The 17,558-nt window shown below is 38.0% G+C and overlaps 1 protein-coding gene across 2 annotated transcripts in view; it reads right to left on the reverse strand.

The window, feature by feature from the left end:
• Positions 1–17,558, reverse strand: part of ACACA (acetyl-CoA carboxylase alpha) — a 250,284-nt gene that overhangs the window by 231,577 nt on the left and 1,149 nt on the right. For both annotated transcript variants that reach the window (XM_036267833.1, XM_036267834.1), the window contains exon 2: positions 2,816–2,862. The gene's annotated coding sequence lies outside the window, so the exon portion shown is untranslated. The remainder of the gene's footprint in view (positions 1–2,815; positions 2,863–17,558) is intronic.

Genomic DNA, 17,558 nt, shown 5'->3' on the forward strand with positions numbered 1-17,558 from the left:
TTTATGTATAAATATATTCATTAAATGTTTATATATATATAAATATATATATGCCATAGAGTGAGTAGATATACTATATGTGTATATATGTGTGTATACACATGTACACACATACACACACACACATACATAGAGTTTACTGTCAAGCAAACTCCAATGGGTTTTTTTTTCTTTACTGATTTTTTTGAGAGAGAGGAAGGGAGAGGGAGAGAGACAGAAACATCGATGAGAGAGAACATCGATTGACCGCCTCCTGCATGCCCTCCACTGGGAATTTGGCCCACAACCTGGGCATGTGCCCTGACTGGGAATCCAACCAGCGACCTCTTGGACCATGGGTTGACGCTCAAACACTGAGCCACACTGGCCGGGCAAGATGGGTATTTTTTTCATTAAAAAAAAAAAATCTTTAGCCCTGCCTGGTTTGGCTCAGCAGTTAGAGCGTTGGCCCTGGACCAAAGGGTCATGGATTCGATTCCAGTTAATGGCATGTACCTTGGTTGCAGTTCGTTCAGGCCCTGTCCCTGGTCAGGGTCCAGTGGAAGGCAACCAATTAATGTATCTCTCTTACACATCAATGTTTCTCTCTCTCCTCCTCTCCCCCCCCCCCACTCTATCTGAAAATAAATGGAAAAATATCCTCAGGTGAGGATTAAGAAAAAAAATCTTGCACTGGCCAGTTTGGCTCAGCAGTTAGAATGTCAGCCTGCGGACCAGTGTGTTGCAGGTTCGATTGTGGCCAAGGGCACATGCCTTGGTTGCGATTCATCCCTAACCTTGGTTGGGGTTTTGTGGGAGGCAGCCACTCTATATGTCCCTTTCACATCAATGTTTCTCTCTCTCTCTCTCCCCTCCTCTCTCTCCCTCCCACTCTGAGGAAAAATGTCCTCGGGTGAGAATAAAAACAAACAAAAACAAAAAAAACTTTACTTGTTGCCATGAGATTTTTCTTAAACTACATTTGTCAAAATTTCACCCAACAATGTCTGCTTTTGGCTCTAATGTGCTGACAGTGAAAGGGAGAAGGTGAATCTACTATTAAATTAAAGTCTATAATTAAAATAATAGAGGTGTCATCTCAATTAAGTATATGTTTTCCAGATATTAGATACTGCCAATTACTCGAAAACGAATTAACAAGGACCAAAACAGAGTTCTAAGTCCATACAATAAAAACTAAACTAAATGAAACAATATTTATTCTGTCATTCCAAAATTCCTATTAAAAAACTTTAAAACTACACATCAATTTAATATTAAACAGTTTGCGGCCTAACATACAATTTTAATTCAGAGAGTAATAATTTCCAATCCTGACTGTGAGGTGCTCTAAGAGTTGATATATCAACAGGTAATAGGAAATGTATGCTGTAAACCACTCTGAGGTATAAAAGAGCCGTGCTCTTTGACATTAGACAACAAAACATCAAGATTTTAAAAGGTTCAGGAATCACCACTAAACACGTTAAAATTATAATGCACCATTATTTTTGTGTAATTTATTAATCAGAGTTTATTCATTTATAAAGATAAAACAGTATTGGTAATGTTAGAACAGTGGTTCTCAAAGTGTGGTTCCCAGATGGAGCAGTGTTCCCTGGGAATCCATTAAAAGTACAAATTTTGGGGCCCTACCACAGACAGACTAACTGTATCAGAACCTACAGGCTGGGGCCCAGTAATCAATATTTTACCAACTCCTAAAGTTTGAGAGCCACTGTGCTAGAAAAATGAAGCAGTAATAACAAATTGCCAGGAATGCTAAAAGATATCTATAGATATATTTTTAAAGTGAGTTGGAGATTACTTAGGCTATTTTTATGTTTAAAACTGGAATCAAATATAAAAACATCATGCAAAGTTGACATCTAAATTTTCTATACATTTCTCCCTTGGAATACTAGATTTCCTTAAAAATTTAATTTTAATGTCTCAAAATTTTATAAAGCGTTCACTTCCAGAACCTTGAAAGAAAACCAAATCATTTTTTAAAAGGGGGTGGGGGGAGGTTAGAAAGGAAGGAAGGTAAAAAAGGAGAGGAGAAAGCAAGGGACAGGGGAGTTCTAACAGATTGACCACTCCAAATCCAGAAGATATAGCAGCAAAAAGGCTACTTCTTTCACATTTTAGAGCAGTGCATAATCAAGTTTAAGAATAATAGATTTTTTTTAAATTCCATTTCAGCTAACAGAAAATAACGGCTACGTTCTTCACAAAAGAAATAAGTAAGGTACTCAGGGACAGACTCTACCTTATAGTCTGACCAAAATTAGGTGACTACCCGAAAAAATAAAATTTGTGAGAAAGAAGCATTCTCTGATTCCATGGGAGAAGAAAAAGGATTGACTAATAAATAAACAAAAGACTCCAAAAGATCAACTTCAAATTTTTCTTTCCTCGCTAAGAACATGAAAGGCAGCGTTCCCTAAAGGGTTGCAAAGACTGGAAGCAGCCCAGTGCAGCTAAAAGCATGTCCACCAACCGGCAACTCTACTGAATGGTATTCCCAGGCACAAGCTTACAAACCACCAGAAGAGAGGTCATGTATGGAAAATCACTGAGTAGCTGTCCAGACACTCTAGAAGCTACTCCACAGCTCGTCCCACTTACATTGATTGTAGTTCTGAATTAAAGAGAAAGGTGGTGGAATACTAACACTGTCAGACTCGTTCACTCAAGTCATCCCCCCTAAACCTGCCTATATTCTTTTGGGGAAGGCAACTTTTAAGATAAAAACCTACAGTTAGTATTTTAGTACATGAACATAAAATTTTTATCACACCGAAAACAAGAAAGAGCATGATTTGTAACTGACCTCTTATAATTCTTACTGTCTGAGCAGATATCCACTTCCAAAATGAACTAAAAAGAGAAAGGAAGAGATATTTGAAGTATTTTTTGAAAAGAAAAATTTTATCAGTAACTTTTGTTCAAGCATAATACAAAACTAATAATACTCAAAGTATGATTTTTCTGGTCAAATCTATTATTCAACTTTAAGCATAAAGTTCAGTTTAACTATTATTTGTTCAAACCTGTGAATCAAAAACATTACACACTCAAAGACTTTATTATTCACAAAAGTATTAAACAATAATCCAAGATTACAATTTCACATTGTGCCTGTTCCAATCGTATGCTCAGATGAACATATTCCCACCCTATGGTTTCCAATATTTCATCAAAAAAGAGATAATGGGGAGAAGAGAAACACTAGGTTCTGTACAACTCAGGCAATGATTACAATGATTATGTTTCCAAATGGCTATACCCGCCCTTGGCCAGTGTGGCTGACATGGTTGGAGTATGGTCCTGTGTCGGTTCCATTTTGGATCAGGGCACATACCTAGGTTGTTGGTTCTATCCCCAGTCAGAGTAAGTATGGGAGACAACCAATGTTTCTCTCTCAAAGAGATGTTTCTCTCTCTCCCCCTTTCCCTCTCTCTAAAATCAATAAAACTATATATATGTGTGTATGTTTATATATATATGTATGTGTATATGTGTGTGTGTGTGTGTGTGTGTGATATATATATTTTTTTAACGGCTATACCCACCCAAAAAGTCAGGGAGAGGACAGATCTCCTATTATATTAAGTCCCTAAACTCTAAGGGACCAAGGAGTCTCTAGTTACTTCCCAAATCCTAGGTTTCCTTCTTAGGCCCAACAATTTACATGAATCCAGGGTAGAAATTCTCAACTTTGACTATTTATAACAATCACCTGTAGAACTTATAAAAAACATATAGTATGTCTAAACTCCACCCCAGATCAACTGAGAATCAGAATTGCTGCTGAAGACCCAGAGATCTGAATATTAAGTTCCACAGCTGACTGACATAGTTCCACTGGTCTAGGGTGCAGACGAACACATAAGAAAAGAACTTATCACACATATAGGGAAATCCAGAACTTCTGAGAGAAGACCCTGAATGACCAGCCACAAGATTGGGAACAGTGCAGGTATATTAACTGGGGAATTAGGATTTACCCAATTATGTAGTTTGAGCTAATATTATTCCCCAAAATTATGGTAGGAAAGGGGGTGAGAAAAGGGAGGAAAAAGAAAATACAGTTGACCCTTGAATGCCACAGATTTGTGTGTGGGGGGGTTACTGAATTTATTGGTGGTAACATTGGTTAATAAAATTACATAGGTTTCAGGTATACAATTCTATAATACATAAGCTATATATTGTATTGTGTTCACCACCCAAAGTCAAGCCTCCTTCTGTCACCATTTATCCCCGCTTTACCCTCGTCTACCTCCCCCCACCCTGCTTTCCCTCTGGTAATCACCATACTGTTGTCTGTGCCTGAGGTTTTTGTTTGTTTGTTTTTGCTTAATCCCTTCACCTTTTGCACCTAGCCCTTCAACACCCTTCCCTTCTAACAGCTGTCCGTCTGTTTTCTGTATCTATGAGTCTGTTTCTATTGTTTGCTTATTTTGTTCATTAGATTCCACATATAAGTGAGATCATATGGTATTTGTCTTTCCTTGACTGGCTTATTTCTTCACACAATATAATACTCTTCAGGTCCATCCATGCTGTCGCAAAAGGTAAAATTTCCTTTTTTTTTTAAGACCAAGAAATAGTCATTCCATTGTGTATATGTATCACAGCTTTTTTACCCACTCATCTACTGATGGTCACTTGGCACTGGGCTGCTTCCAAATCTTAGCTATTCTAAATAATGCTGCAATGAACACAGGGGTGCATACATTCTTTAGAATCAATGTTTCAGGTTTCTTTGGATATAGTCCCAGAAGTGGAATCACAGGGGCATAAGGCAGTTTCACTGTTAATTTTTTGAGGAACCTCCATACTGTTTTCCACAGTGGCTGCACCAACAGTGCATGAGTGTCCCCTTTTCTCCACATCCTTGCCAACACTTCTTGTTAGTTGATTTATTGATGACAGCCATTCTGACAAGTGCAAGGTGATAGCTCCTTGTGGTTTTATTTTTGTTTTTGTTTTTTATCCTCACCCGAGGATATTTTCCATTTTTTGTACAGATAGAGTGGGAGGGAGAGAGAGGAAGGAGAGAGAGAGAGAAACATCGATGTGAAAGGGACACATCGAGTGGCCGCCACCCGCACGACCAACCAGGGCCGGGGACAAACTGCAACCGAAGTACGTGCCCTTAGCGGGAACCGAACCCGGGTCTCTCCGGACCGCAGGCCGACGCTCCAACCGCTGAGCCAAACTGGCCAGGGCTCCTTGTGGTTTTAATTGGCATTTCTCTGATGATTAGTGACAGTGAGCATCTTTTTATATGTCTATTGGCCATCTGAATGTCCACTTTGGAGAAGAGTCTATTCTCAAATCATTTGCTCATTTTTTAAATAGATTGTTTGGGGTTTTTTGGGTGTTGAATTGTAATAAGTTCCTCATAGATTTTGGATATTAACCCCTTATTAGATGTATCACTGGTGAATATGTTCTCCCATTCACTGGGTTGTCTTTTAATTCTGTTGAGGGTTTCTGGTGTGCAAAACTTTCCAGTTTAATGTAGTGCAATTTGTTTATTTTTAATTTTGTTTCCCTAGCCCAAAGAGACATATCAGAAATAATATTGTCATGAGAAATACCTAAGATTTTACTGCCTTCGTTTTCTTCTGGGATTTTTATGGTTTTGAGTCTTACATTTAAGTCTTTAACCCATTTTGAGTTTATTCTTATGTATGGTGTAAGAAGGTGGTCTAATTTCATTTTTTTGGGTACATATCTGTCCAATTTTCCCAACACCTTTTATTAAATAGACTATCTTTACCCCGTTGTATGTTCTTGCCTTCTTTGTTGAATATTAATTGACCATAAAGGTGTGGGTTTATCTGGGCTCTCTACTCTGTTCTGGTGATCTATATGTCTGTTTTCATGCCAGTACCATGCTGGGGTTTTTTGTGCTTCTTTTTTTAATAACAGTTTTTTGTTTGTTTGTTTTTTATTGATTTTAGAGAGAGAGAGGGAAAGAGAAACACTGATCTGCTGCCTCCTGCACACCCCCCTACTGGGGATTGAGCCCACAACCCATGCATATGCCCTAACCTGGAATCGAACTGGTGACCTCTCAGGGCATGGAATAACACTCAACAAACTGAGCAACACAGGCCAGGGTTACCATGCTGTTTTGATTATTATGGCCTTGTAGTATAGTTTGATATCAGATAGCATGATTCCTCCAACTTTATTCTTCTTTCTCAAGACTGCTGTTGCTATTCAGGGTCTTTTTTGGTTCCATATAAATTTTTGGAATATTTGTTCTAATTCTGTGAAATACGCCATTGGTATCTTGATAGTTCATTGAATCCATAGATTGTTCTAGGGAATATGAACATTTTAACGATGTTAAGTCTTCCTATCCACAAACATGGTATATGCTTCCATTTATTTGTATCTTCTTCAATTTCTTTCTTCAGTGTCTTATAATTTTCCAAATACAGGTCTTTTACATCCTTGGTTAAATTTACTCTAAGGTTTTTGTGGGGTTTTTCTGATGCAATTGTAAATGGGATGTTTTCTTAGTTTCCCGTTCTGACAGTTCATTATTGGTGTATAAAAATGCAACTAATTTCTGGATATTTATTTTGTATCCTGCTACTTTACTGAATTCATTTATCAGTTCTATAGTTTTTTGGTGGAATCCTTAGGGTTCTCTATATATAGTATTTCATGTCATCTGCAAATAATGACAATTTTACTTCTTCCTTTCCAGTTTGGATGCCTTTTATTTCTTCTTGTCTATTGTGTCCAGGACTTAGGACTTCCAGTACTATGTTGAATAAGAGTGGTGAAAGCAGATACCCCTGTCTCTTTCCTAATCTTAAGGGAAATCCTTTTAGTTTTTCCCCATGAATGCCACAGATTTCAACAGTGTGGGTCCACTTACGTGAGGACTTTTTTCAATGAATATCATAAATGCATTTTATCTTCCTTTTAATTTTCTTAATAACGTTTTCTTTTCTCAAGCTTACTTTATTGTAAGAAGGTATACATATGTGTTGACTGTTTATGTCATTGGAAACTTCCAGTTAACAGTAGGCTATTAGTAGTCAAGTTTGGAGAAGTCAAAAGTTATACATGAATTTGACTGCATGGGGGGGTTGTTGCCCCTAACCCCAACACTGTTCAAGGGTCAACTTTAATTTGAATCAGATGTAATCAAAGATGCAGTGGAGCTGAGGTCAAAGCCTAGGACCTAAGATCAAACTCTGACTCTGCTAAGTACTGGCAGTATTAACTTGAACAAGTCTCTGAGCTACTTCATCTGTAAAGACAAGAATATCATGTGAACCTCATAGTACTCCTGTGAAGACTGAGAGTATATGAAAGGATTTTGTGAGCTATGAGGTACTAGACCAGTGTTTTTCAAACTATGGGTTATCACCAAACAGAATAGTAAGAAATCAATTTAGTGCGTTTCAACCACCATTTTAAAAATGAAATAGGCTTGGCTGGTATGGCTCAGTGGATTGAATGTTGTCCCATGGTTCAATTCCCGGTCAGGGAACATGCCTGGGTTGCAGGCTCGATCCCCAGTGAGGGGCATGCAGGAGGCAGCCAATTGATGTTTCTCTGTCACATCAATGTTCTATTCTCTCTCTAAAAAAAAACAATAAAAACATAATAAAAAAATAGTAAATAAAAAATTTTTTTAAAATGAAATAGTCCCTAGCCAGCCTGGCTCAGCTGTTAAGTGTGTCGGCCCCTGAATTGAAAGGTTATAGGTTCAATTCCCAGACAAGGGCACATACCTGGGTTGCAGGATCGATCCCCAGTTCTGGCAGGGGTCATGCAGGAGGCAATCAATCAAGTCTCTCTTACATTGCTATATTTCTCTCTCTCCTCACCTCCCTTCCACTCTATCTAATATCAATGGAAAGTCCAGCTGGTGTGGATCAGTGGTTGAGCATCAACCCATGCACCAAGAGGTCACCAGTTGGATTCCCAGTCAGGACATATACCCAGGTTGTGGGCCAAATACCCAGTGGGAAGCATACATGAGGTGGCCAATCAATGTTCTCTCTCATTGATGTTTCTATGTCTCTCTCCTTATCATTTCCTCTCTCTCTAAAATCAATAAAGGAAAAAAATTTTTTTTAAAAAAATCAATGGAAAAATATCCTCCGGTGAACATTAACCAAAAATTCATAAATAAATAAAATAGAATAGAAAATGTTGGGAGCACACCATGCTTTAAAAGAATAAATATTTTTTGTTTGGTTTTTATTTATCATTATTATTATTATTATTTTATCCTCACCCAAGGACATTTTTTGATATTTTGTTCAGATAGAGTGGGAAAGAGGGAGAGAGAGAGAAACATCGACGTGAAAGAGACACACTGAGTGGTTGCCACCCACACAACCCAACCAGGGCCGGGGACAGACTGCAACCAAGGTACGTGCTCTTGGCGGAACCGAACCCGGGTCTCTCTGGACTGCAGGCCGCCTTTCTAACTGCTGAGCAAAACCGGCCAGGGCAGAATAAATATTTCTTTGTAAATTTTTTTTATCAGTTACATATACACAATGACATCAACATCTTATTGTGAGTTGTGTCCAAAAGTCTTAAAGCCACGATTAATCCTCACTCTCCTGTCCATGCCACTTATGCACTCACCAGAGAGCAAGCACAGTGAGTTAAGTACCTAAACCAATGGTTCATAAACTTTCTTAGGTCAAGACACTATTAGAAATATGATAAAAGCTATGGGATCCTTTCATGACAAAAACTTGCTCTCACACAAAAGTTTGTTTGCATTAAGAATTTGGGATCTCTAAAGCCTTGCCACGGAATAGTGAAGACCTCTTTCTCTAGAAAGAGATCAAAGAATGGAGTTGATCCCTGTGGAAGGCTCATATAGCTATTGTCATATCACTTCCAAAACAAGGCCTTCCCTCAGAAACAGCTATAGGAAATTCTGCCTATCCAAATAAAAATTTTCTTCATTGTATCGAATTGTTAGCAATGTCAAATTCTCTTTTGTTAAAATATATATATATATAGCCTGAAACACCAATTAGAAAGAATATATGTACCCCTATGTTCATAGCAGCACTATTTACAATAGCTAAGATCTGGAAACAGCGCAAGTGTCCATCAGTAGATGAGTGGATAAAAAAGCTGTGGTACATATACACAATTGAATACTATGCAGCTGTAAGAAAGAAAGATCTCTTATCCTTTGAGATGACATGGAGGGACTGGACAGTATTATCCTAAGCAAAACAAACCAAGCAGAGAAAGATAAATATCACATGATCTCACTTATTTGTGGAATGTAATGAACAAAACAAACTGATGAACAAAATAGACACAGAGACACACAAGTAGGGTACAGACTGACAAACCTCAGAAAAGAGGGTTGTAGGGGAGGGAAGAGATAAACCACAGAACTTATATGCATGTATGCATAACCAATGGACATAGATAACAAAGCTGGGGATGGGGGGAGGGTGTCAATGGGGGGAAAAGGAGAAACATCTGTAACAGAAATAAATTAATATAAATAATTTTAAAAAATAAAAAATATATATATTTTCTTAAACTTTTATTTGGGGACTCCTGAAAATATTTGCAGAAGGTTCCCAAAATATTTGCAGAAGGTACCCTATGCTCCTGAAATTGGGATAAAGCTGATTATAACAAATGTACTTATTTAATAGTTAGCATGTATTTCATTCAAAGATATATCTCTAAATAAAATAGAACAGACTTTACCAAACTTAGTTAACATATTCTCTAAACTCAAATGGCATGGCATATTCTAAGCAATTCTAATATAAGGCAGTAATTAGTTTACATAGCCACTGATAAAAATATCCAAGGTAACACAACACCTCCTTGCCTTTTAAGCCATAGTAACTTCATTTAAATTTTTTCAAAAAGAATAATTGAATTTGACTTCTCTCATTTTTGTCATTTTATTGATGAACTGGTTTTTTATGTTTTTTTTTTTTTTTTTTTTTATCCTCACCCGAGGACATTTTTCCATTTTTTGTTCAGGTAGAGTGGGAGGGAGAGAGAGGAACAGAGAGAGAGAGAGAGAAACATCGATGTGAAAGGGACACACTGAGTGGCTGCCACCCGCACAACCGACCAGGGCTGGGGACAAACTGCAACCAAGGTACGCGCCCTTAGCGGGAACCGAACCCGAGTCTCTCAGGACCGCAGGCCGACGCTCTAACCGCTGAGCCAAACTGGCCAGGGCGATGAACTGGTTTTTGTTTGTTTGTTTATTTTGGTTAATCTTCACTGGAGGATATTTTATATTTTTCCATTGATTTTTAGATACAGTAGAAGGGAGGGAGTGGAAGAGAGAGAGAAAAATTAATGTGAGAGAGACACATTGATTGGTTGCCTCCCGCATGACCCCAGCCAGGGCCGGGGATCAAACCTGAAACCCAGGTACGTGCCATTGACTGGGAATTGAACCCTTGACCTTTCAGTGCTCAGACTGACACTCTAACTGCTAAGCCAAACTAGCCAGAGCTACAGATAAACTTTTAAATGAATTTTTGTATTAATTCAGTATCCATAAGAAAGTTATAGAGTGTTTTAAGCCACATTTTATTTTGCTACCAGTTTTAAATTTAAAAACCACAAGCATTTGTATTCCAAATAGTGAGATGGGTGATGTATATACAACAATAAATAAGTGTTGGATCCAGCTAAGTAGCTATAGACACTTAACTAAACAATTATAGCAGTATATTTGCTAGGTGTGGAAATAAAAAAAGAAGGGCACTTAATCCAAACGTAGAGGTGGTAGACAAGGATCATGGAAGACTTCCTGGAGTGAGAAGACAATAGCAATGAAGTACTAGGGAGATAAGCAAGGAGGGAGAGGTAGAAGCATTCCATGTAGAAGGAACCACTGAATAAAGACCAGATGGTAGAATATGATGATTTCTGAGAAATACTAGATCTGAATGGTTACAAGAGTTTGAGGTAATTTCCTTTAAGAGCCAGCTGGAGACTTTTTGGTTTGTTTGTTTTAGATTTTTTTTTTTTTTTGTAAAATATTTCTTTAGCGTATAGTCATCAAAGAAAATAACAGTATAATAATTGGTCCTATTTTTCATTTCTCAGCATGGGGATAAGAATGTCTCTCAAGAGGGTTGCAGGGGAGGGAAGAGATAAACCACAGAACTTATATGCATGTATGCATAACCAAGGATGGTGCAAGCATCTGCATCTTTCAAGAAATCATTAAAGAGGCCTTGCCAAACTTCTGGGTAAAGATGGTGGACTGAACACATATCCACTTTTGCTCCTGCCAGAATTCCCACTAAAACAAAAGTAAAGAAGTTTTTTTAAGGAATAGTCCACAAAAAGACCTCTCATCCCACAAAATATTCAGGGGGAGAAAACAGTAACTTAATTTTCTTAGAAAGTAGACGGGCCTGGCTGATGTGTTCAGTAGATGGAGCATTGGGTCCAGGTTTGATTCTTGGTCAGGTCGGCTCGATCACCAGTAGGGAGCATGCAGGAGGCAGCCAGCTGATATATCTCTTTCAAATCAATGTTTTTATCTCTCTTTTTCTCCCTTCCTCTCTCTCTAAAAATCACAAGAATCAATAAAAACATATTTTTTAAAAAAGAAAGTAGATGGAAGAGTGATAAATGACTATGCAAGCTCAAGAAAACTGAATCATAAGCCTTCTGTGGTAAACTTAGAATCAATACAATTTATATCACAGAATCTCCAAAATGTTCATGAAGTAGAAGATGAAACTAAAATAAAGAGTACTGGTTGAATTGTTTCAGAAGCTTTAGATTCCTAGATTCTCTTCCCTATTAATAAAGCCAGGTGCCTGCTATTCCACGATCCTGGCAAAAGACTGAAAAATCAATCCTCTAGAGAAGGTTAAATTTTTTTTCTTTATTGATTTTAGAGAGAGAGAAAGGGAGAGAGAGAGAGTTAGAAACATAGATGAGAGAGAACATCAAATGGCCACATCCTGCATGCCCCCCACTATGGATTTGGCCTACAACCTAGGCATGTGCCCTGATCAGGAATCGAACCAGCACTCCTGGTGCATGGGTCAGTGCTCAACCAGTGAGTCACACCGGCTGGGCTAGAGAATGTTAAATAGAGGGTTTCTAGACTGGAGGATACCAGCAACAGTAAAGAGGAGGGGACCATATTGAAAATGAAGTGAATAAACACATTGAGTAAGACCTCTCAGTCTTCTTTACCCTATTTTCACCCTCAGAAGAGTGTGTGTGGGGAGGGGGGGGGAGGGTGCAGGATCCCTCTGTGCAGAATCTATCCAGCCCGAGGAGACAAAAAAAAAAAATCAGGAATTAACACTGGAGTTCTCTAACTAAGATGCCAGAAAACCCTGGAGTGAAATTAATAGTCTATAAACCCCACTCACATTCTCATAATCTCAATAATTTTGTCAATTCCCCCTCTTAAATGAAAGCTGACATTTGAGGATTACTAGATATCAAAGGAAAAATCTCCAACACATTATGAAGAGATTATGCAAAATGGGAAAACATTAAAAACTGTGAGTAGCCATGATCGTGCTGTACATTGGTTAGAACACTGGCTCCTGCACCAAAGGGTCTCAAGTTCAATTCCTGGTTAAGGTCATGTACCTGGGTTGCAGATTCTGCCCCCGGCCCTGGTTGGGGTGCATGGGGGAGGCAACCAATCGATGTGTTTCTCACATTGATGTTTCTCTTTCTCTCTTCCTCCTTCCCTCCCTTCCCATTCTAAAAAAATCAATGGAAAAATATCCTTGGGTGAGGATTAACAAAAAATGTTTTGTTAAAAACTGGGGATGAAGCCCGGCCAGTGTGGCTCACCAAGAGGTCACTGGTTCGATTCCTGGTCAGGGCACATGCCCAGGATGTGGGCCCAATCCCCAGTGGGGGGGCATGCAGGAGGTGGCCAATCGATGTTCTCTCTCATCAATATTTCTCTCTCTTCCTCTCCCTTTCTTTCTCTCTAAAATCAATAAAGAAAAAAAAATATTTTTAAGAATCTGAATAAAACCTCTAATAACTATTTAAAATTCAATACATTTAAATTAATATATCTGATCATTACTATTAAGAAATTATAATAAGATATTAATAACACTGCTTGTCTCTGGTGAAGGGAACTAGATGGCTGCCAGACAAAGTTAGGACACAGAATGTCACTATATATACTTTTGTTACATTTGCTTTCTCTCTCGTTTAAAATTTTGAACCGTGTGTGTATTTTGTATCAGCGACTGAAGATTTTAAATAAGTTTAATAAAAAGCTTTACCCAATTAATTCCATGCAACTCTGATCTCTTATCTCATATATGCCTGAGCAATTCAGTAGACAACTAGCATGTCATTCACTTATTTATTAATATGTGTAATTGACTCCGTTTTCTACTTAATGAAAGTGGAAAAAGTTATTATCTATTCCGACTATTTTAGATCTACCACTCCTAACACCTCAAAATGCTGTATAAAGACTAGGTTTTTGTAGGCCGTTTCATAGGAATTCTAGTGAACACTTGAATAACAGAACTAGGAGACATGAACCGCACGGCTTTCTTTCTTTCTTTTTTTTTTTTAAATTGGTCCAGGTGTACCGTGAGTTGTTGATCAACACACGGCAGGGTGAGGTTGAGAGCTGGGAGTAAAAGATTGTTTTTGGATGGAAGAAACAATCTTGATGGTGGATCTTATACCCTTTCTTTCAGATGTTATGGTTACCCCATCTCTAACAGGAGTCAGTAGACATTTAGGGGAACATTTCACTCCTGTTTTTTCTGAGTCTAGTTGCAGCAATGCTTTGGGTATACATTGATAAGGTTGGAGCACTTGAGATACCAACAGATCCATGGTTAGAGAAATGTCCACTTGTGGCATATAATGGCACAACAATCATGCTCATCTGCAGGACCAGGGGTCGTGTGATATAGACAATAGCTAGTCAAACTCAGGGCAGTGGCAACTGTCTGGGACAGGTGTTCCTGTAAGTTCAGTGAGGTGACAGTCACTTGGGCTCTGGCAGAGAGGGAAGGCAGACTAGTTTGGAACTGTGTGGAAAGACTTGGGAGTTTGGAGAGCTGGGACAGCAGTGACAGTTTTTTGCTGAGTCACTCCCACACAAGACAATAACCATCTTGCTCAAAGGGCCCTTTCCTAGAGCTCCAGGGAGCATGGCTTTATTTCAAATATTATTCCCTAGAAACATTTGGAGGTCTCCAGGTAAAAACCATTTCCCTCATAATCTTATTTCATAGAACAATATTTAGAAAAAGCTGGAGCCATGATTCAGGTTTGTCAGCTACCTTCCAAAGAGTCTGAAGATAAAAACAATTTCTTCTTTGCCCTGGTCGGTTTGGTTCAGCGGTTAGAGCGTCGGCCTGCGGTCCTGAGAGACCCGGGTTCGGTTCCCGCTAAGGGCACGTACCTCAGTTGCAGTTTGTCCCCGGCCCTGGTCAGTCGTGCGGGTGGCAGCCACTCGATGTGTTCCTTTCACGTCGATGTTTCTCTCTCTCTCTCTGTTCCTCTCTCTCCCTCCCACTCTACCTGAACAAAAAATGGAAAAATGTCCTCGGGTGAGGATAAAAAAACAAAAACAAAAACAAAAAAAACAATTTCTTCTTTGAAAGCACATTGCTTTTCCCACCCCCCTCCAGTCCCCTAGATGTGTTAAGGCAGTGGTTCTCAACCTTCCTAATGCCACAACCTTTTAATACAGTTCCTCATGTTGGGGGGACCCCCAACCATAAAATTATTTTTGTTGCTACTTCGTAACTGTAATTTTGCTACTGTTATGAATTGCCATCGGAAATATGTGTTTTCCGATGGTCTTAGGCGACCTCTGTGAAAGGGTCGTTTGACCCCCAAAGGGGTCATGACCCAAAGGTTGAGAACCACCGTAAGGCATTGTACGTTATGTTACCTAGCAGAGATGCGGAGCTGGAGAAATTTATAGGTTAATGCAGAAATTCCTATCCTCTTGGAGTTACATTATCTTGCATCATTTTAGAGAGACAGTTTTAAGTTGAAAATAATTACAAACTCTCAAAAATTAGCTGCCCCATGATGCATTAGAGCAGATGACGAACTGGCCTATAGCTGGAAGCTTTCAACAGGAGTATTAGATAAAATAGTCTCATATTAAGTGGAAAATTGGATTATAAAATTCCTAAGGTACATTCCAATACTAAGAGTTCTATTAAGTTCTTGGATTTTATAAGATGGAATCAAAGGAAAATTAAATAGCTTATCTTGTCAGGGTCAGGAATGTTGATGCACAAAACACAAACCAGCTATCTATCCTCTTGGTGCTAATCTACTGATATTACTTTTATTAAACTTGAAAACTAAGCTACTATCCCCTCAATTTGGCATGTGTGTAAATACATACATACATGTATGCCAACTTCTATGACTAAGGACAGATTTGAAAGCTTTCTACAAAAACAGAGGGTAATTTTTAGGAACTTCATTAATCCGTGTACTCTGTATTTCTATCATTGGAGTTAGCCAAATTCATAAATGAAATCTTACTTTTCCTAAAAAAGATTCTCTAGAACTGCCCTGGCCAGTGTGTCTCATTGGTTACAGTGTGGGCCCTGAGTACAGAAGGGTCTTGGGTTCCATTGCCGGTCAAGGGCATATACCTGGGTTACAGGTTCGATCCCTGGCCTAGTTGGGGAGAGTGCAGGAGGCAACCACTTGATATGTTTTTCTCACATCAATGTGTTTTTCTTCTCCCCATCTCCCCCCCTCTGCTACTCTCTCTAAAAAAAATCAATGAGAAAAGTATCCTTGGGTGAAGATTAGAGAACAAAAAAAAAAAAAAAAAAGATTCTCCAAAACTAAGCCTGCTTTTTAGACCTCCCTCCACGAATTCATTCAGAATTTTCAAAATTTGTGTTATTTCAGAAATGAAAATAATCACTACACAAGCTTATTCTCTCTGGGATAATCACTTTATAACTAGTACTGCCATACAATTTCAATTCCTATTGTCATGTGATCGTAAACATTACTGTGGTTCCTTAAATGAGCCTAAGTCCCCAAAAAACATCACTGGAAAGCCAAACCAATTGTGGCCACCAACCTTTGGGTAAGGCCCTTAACATTGTTGTTGTTGTGGAAGCCATTTTTCACTTGCTTGCTTAAATATTCCGAGACTAGATGGTTTTATGGTAGCTTAAGTAAATAACAAATTGATAAGAGACCTATATCATTGGACCATACAAACTAAGATTGCCTGATTGAACTCACAAGAACCTATGCTTTATCAATCAGATTCATATTCCTTGTGTTAAGTGCAGTGTCCTTATGACACTATTTGTCAGTTTCCTATTTAACAGCATCTTCACATAAGCCATTAGATTCAAGTAAAGTACTGAATAGTGACTAAACTGTAAAATTGATATAACAAACAAAAAACTAGTTAAGCAATAATCCATTAGAGTGGAAGATCAGTGAATATTTCCTTTAAAAATGTTAGTTACCTCATAGTTAAAGAAATTTTTTCATCCAAATGAGCCTTCTTTTTTCACTTCAGCCATATTTTTTATTGTAGTAAAATATACACAACATAAAATTTACCATTTTAATTGTATAGTTTAGTCACATTAAGAACATTTATATTATTGTGCAATCATCCAAAGAGTCTTTAGTGTTCATTCACTTCTTCATAATCTTATTGTTTTAAGGGTTTAGAAAAATGCTTGATGTATAGCTCCTATCATTATTAATCTTTAAAAATATGTTAGATAATGATATAACAACCCTTTTTTCTGTATTTGTAAAAAGACTCCTCCAATTAGAAATACTAAATTTCAATGTATTAGTCTAATAATTTTTATTTTACTTTATTTCTTTCTTCAACCATGACTATTAGGATATTATATATATATTAAAAAATTGTTTTCGCGAAAGAAAAACACTAGACCCAGACCTGTTAAACTAGTCTGTGTGACAGCCAAAATGTTTTCCTAGTCACTGACTGAAAAGGAAATAGAATTTTGTATAATGTTTTACACCTGAACCTGTTCACAGCACTTTAGAGAGGTCAATATCAGATGAGAGTTCGGAGGCTGGCTTTCTTTCACAATGCCAGTTCTTTAACACAACCTAGTCATTACCTGAACTGTAAGTTCACTAAGTTAAATGCCACCATTTCCCAACCTTTCTTCCAATTTTAAAAAACAATTAAATCTTATGCTTGATGTATTTCTATTATGCACTGGTAAATTCAAAACAAAACTTCTGCAGCACAAGTAAACACAAGTGGCTTCATATGTTAGTGCTTTGCCTTTAACATCTTTCATATGGACACTGCAGCTGCTGTCCTGCTCTATATTACTATATTAGACCACAATACTTTCCTTAAATGTGTCTGTTAAATAGGCAGCACATTAATGCTTCTCAATCACAGATATCCAAGGCATTCCCACCAGAAAGAGACAAGTCAGAGAATTCCTACCACCCAAAAAGAAGAAACCATGTAACCAAAGTAAGCATGCTTCTCAATCTGTACCAGGGGGTTGGGGAAAAAAAAATTGAATGAAAAGAAAGCAAGATTA

This window comes from Molossus molossus, unplaced genomic scaffold (genome assembly GCF_014108415.1).
Source record: "Molossus molossus isolate mMolMol1 unplaced genomic scaffold, mMolMol1.p scaffold_m16_p_19, whole genome shotgun sequence".
NCBI lineage: Eukaryota > Metazoa > Chordata > Mammalia > Chiroptera > Molossidae > Molossus > Molossus molossus.